The 4248-nt window shown below is 44.8% G+C and overlaps 1 protein-coding gene across 4 annotated transcripts in view; it reads left to right on the plus strand.

Moving 5' to 3' along the window:
- Positions 1-4248, plus strand: part of P4HA2 (prolyl 4-hydroxylase subunit alpha 2) — a 53625-nt gene that overhangs the window by 28555 nt on the left and 20822 nt on the right. The gene's annotated exons all lie outside the window — the stretch shown is intronic.

The raw sequence follows: 4248 nt of genomic DNA on the forward strand, positions 1-4248 counted from the left end.
CTCCTTCCTTCCTTCCTTCCTTCCTTCCTTCCTTCCTTCCTTCCTTCCTTCCTTCCTTCCTTCCTTCCTTCCTTCCTTCCTTCCTTCCTTCCTTCCTTCTTTCCTTCCCTCTCTCTCTCTTTTTCTTCTTTCACAAAACCTTAAACCCAGTTCACTCTGAAGCTCATAGATTGAACTACAATAGGTCCCTGCCCAAACTCCACTTAATGGCTGTATTTAGGTCTATTCACTGAATGGGCTTTGCTTCACTCTAAATGAATACATGTAAAGGCCTTAGCCTAAAGGGGCCAGGGTCTCCCATTGCATCCTGAGTCATCTCCAGTCATCCTGAGGAATATCTGGTCACTGGATCCAGTTGTCTCTGGAGGAGAAAGTGAGGCTGGTGATCTTGCACAGCTCTCCCTCACTCAAAGAGTTATATCATCATCTCCCTGATGTCGCGGTCCCCTTCAAAATGAAAGACAAGCACCACTGTCACGCCAACTCATGCATATATTCGTTTATTCAACAAACATTTGTTACATACCTACTCTGCTGTCCTGGGCCCAGCAATGAAGGGAACAATAGAAGAGAGTAAGAGGTTGTCCCTGCCCTCAGGAAGTTCACGGTCTAATAAGGTTTGGAACCCTGGCCCTAGCCCTGCTGGGCAGAGGGGCCCCAAGACGAAAGTGAAAGGCCATTCAAGACCAAGGCAAAGAGATGTTGTGAAACAGGGGAACCACATCTCCCTTGTCATGCTTACTAATATTTAAACATATATGTAACATATGGAACCCTAACTCCTTGCATGTCTCTAGTAATTTTGTTTTTAGAGTCCTTTCTATGCTGTCCTGATATTCTCACAATACTCTGTGAAGCAGTTAAGGGGGAAGGTACTGTATACCTTCCACAAAGAAATTACATGACTTATTTTAGCCTAGGAGCCTGACAGAACTTGGAACTTTGCTCTCCCAGCTTCTAGCCTCTTCTCACTGGATTCCGCTGTTTTCTTCTTTGGGTTTACAGGCCATACAAACAATTTTACATTTGACCAGTTTTATGGTTTTTTTAAATTATTGATGCATTTTGTTTTTGCATCACAAGTATTTCTTCAAATGCTGCCCCCCCCCCAGAATCAAGCTATCTCTTATAACAAAAAATGGTTAAGCAGAAACAACCAAGCACAGTGCTCTGACAATGCGTGTAGCATTCAGCTCTTACCAGCTCTCTGTTGACAATTCTCAAATCCTCCTGTTTTGCTTAACCTTTTTGCTGACCTTCAGTCTTGCATCTCCAACTGCCTTTCAGATACCTTGAAGTAGATGTCCAGTAGCCATCTTAAACTCAATATGTACAAAATTGAAATGAGTATCTTTCCCCTTAACTCTCCCCTCCTTGTCTCTCTTTTTACTGTCGAGGGCCACACCCTTCTTCTAGTCCCCGAGGCTCACAACCTAGGTATCGTCCCCAACTTCTCACTGTCTTTCCCTCCCTTCCCTACCATGTTGATTCTGTTGCCAAGATCTGTCAATTTTACCCTTGCCACATCTCTCATATACACCACCTTCTCTCTGTTGGCACTACCACTACCCTAGTACAGACCATCATCACCTCACACCTGGAGTATTGGAATAGCCTGCTGGTGGGTCTGCCCATGCTCAAGTCTCTCCTCACTCCAGCCCATCCTCTATTCAGCTGCCAAAATGACCAAGCAGTCAAACCTTATTCAATAAACTACAGTGACTTCACATCACCTTCAGGATCAAATAGAAAATCTTCTGTTTGGCATTCAAAAGCCTTTATAGCCTGTCCCCTTTCTACTTATCCAGTCTTCTTGCTCCCTAATCCCCTCCACTATCCAACGACTCTGGACTCTTGGCTATTTCACAAACAAAACACTCCATCTCTCAGGTTCAAGCATTTTGTTTGACTGTCCCCCATTCTTCATCTCCACCTACAGATCTCCCTTGGCTTCCTTTAATTTTTGACTAAAATCTCATATTTTTATAGGAAGCTTTTCCCTATCCCCTCTTTTTTTTTTTTTAAAGCAATCGGGGTTAAGTAACTTGCTCAAGGCTACATGGCCAGTTATTTCTGGGTGTGGTGCTAAGTATCTGAGCCCAGATTTGATCCCCAGGTCATCCTGACACTGGAGCTGGTGCTCTACTCACTGAACCACCTGGCTGCCCTTCAGCAATTGGGGTTAAGTAACTTGCTCAAGGTTACAAGGCCAGGTGTTTCTGAGTGGGTGCTAAGTGTCCGAGCCTGGGATTTGATCCCCAGATTGTTGCGACACTGGAGCTGGTGCTCTTACTTGCTGTGCTACCTGGCTGCCCCTTCCCCTATCCCCTCTTAATTCTAATGCCTTCCTTTTGTTAAATATTTCCTGTTTATCCTATACATATCTACATACCTCTATATCTATCTATATCTGGCTTGTACATATTTGTTGGCTTGTTGTTTACTTCATTAGATTGTGAGCTTGAGCTCAAGAACTGTATTTTGCCTCCTTTTGTACCCCTGGCACGTAGAAGTTACTGAATAAATGTTTAGTGACTGACCATAGTCCCCTGCCTCTATAGAGTGAGACAAGTGTCCTTGTGAGTTCTCTAGCACCATTATTTGTTCTTCAGTTTCTCAGAGTTCATTAGCCTTTGAGCGTTCTTTTGATTTACAAGTTTGCCATCATTATGTCTATGGTTTCTTCTGCCTTTGCTTATTTCATGCTTTGTCAGTTCATACAAAGCTTCCCATGTTTTTCGGAATGCCTTATATTTGTCACTTCTTACTGGACGATAACATTCAGTCACATGCATGTATCATGCTGAGCCGCTCTCTGACTCATGGGGCACCACTCTGTTTCTAGTTCTTTGCTGCAACAAAAGTACTAACGTGCTTTTATATTTTCTTGCTGTTCAGTTATTTCAGTCCTGTCTGACTCTCTGTGACCCCATTGGGAGTTTTCCTGGCAAAGATGCTGGAATGCTTTACCGTTTTCTTCTCCAGCTCATTTTACCGATGAGGAAACTGAGGCAAACAGAGTGAAGTGACTTGCCCAGGGTCACACAGCTAGTAAGTGTCTGAGGGCAGATTTGGACTTGGGCAGATGAGTCTTCCTGACTCCAGGCCCTGCACTCTATCCATTATACCACCTAGTGGCCCCATGATTTTGTATATATACAAACACAGATACATACACATACCCACACCCCCCAACACCCTCCTCACACACATGCACATCACACACATACACACACACACAGACACACACATTTTTTTTTCTTCAAAATCAGAGTCTCTGATTTCATTAGGGGCAGGACCACTGCAGATCAGCAGATATTCCTCAATCTCTGGTTTTAGAGAGCTGCCTAGAGTACCGAGATTAAACGACTTACTCTGGGTGACACAGCCAGTAAGCGTCAGAGGCAAGATTTGAACCCAGGTCTTCCTGACCACTCTACTATGATGTCTCTTGCTGCCATGATTAAGAGTAGAGGAAACTGAGCAGTGGCTCCAGAATGCTTTTTATTCTGTCTAGACAGTTTGTGTCAGACCAGCAAGATTGTTCCCCCAGCTTTCCTGACTGGTCACTCGAGGCCTCAGGGGTGAGGGCCAACATTCGAAGGCAGATTTAGTATAAAGCAAATAGCTCCTGACAGAAGTGCAGGATGTCTGAATCCCAGTCCTTGTTTCTTCATCTTTGGTTCAGATGGTTGCTGAGGCCCCTCCCGGTTCCAATAGTATGGATGAATTTTTCCCTCTCCTTCAGCCAGTAGCACAAAGTAAGGTTTCCTGGTGAGAAATTCCATGACTAGAGCCAGACCAAATGGAGAGGTGGGGGAAAGGGGAAGGGGTGCATGTTCCTAGCCACCGTCTGCGTGACTGGTGAGCTCATCCCTGCTTGGGGACTGTGCCACTGGGGAGGTCACACACAGCCCAGAGCTTTGGCTAGTCTTTTTCTAGACCTTTCTAGAACCTTTTCCTCACATGATGCCCTTCTTGAGGTTTCTGACTATGAGCTAGTTATGAGGACAGGAGACAAAACTGAATCCCAAACTCCCCTGGAAGGGAGCTTGTTCTCTGCTCTTTGATCTGGGTTAATTCTTAGTGAGGGCTGGTGTTGAACTTTTAATCCCACATATGTTTCTAAATTGCATGTGTGTGTGTGTGATAGAGAGAAAGAGAGAGAAGACAGAGACAGATAGATATAAAGAGAGAGGGAGAGAGAGAGGGAGACACAGAGAGGGAGAGAGAGAGGGAGACACAGAG

This window comes from Petaurus breviceps, unplaced genomic scaffold (assembly GCF_028583685.1).
Source record: "Petaurus breviceps papuanus isolate PSGF00001 unplaced genomic scaffold, PetGlider_PUasm1.0 189, whole genome shotgun sequence".
NCBI lineage: Eukaryota > Metazoa > Chordata > Mammalia > Diprotodontia > Petauridae > Petaurus > Petaurus breviceps.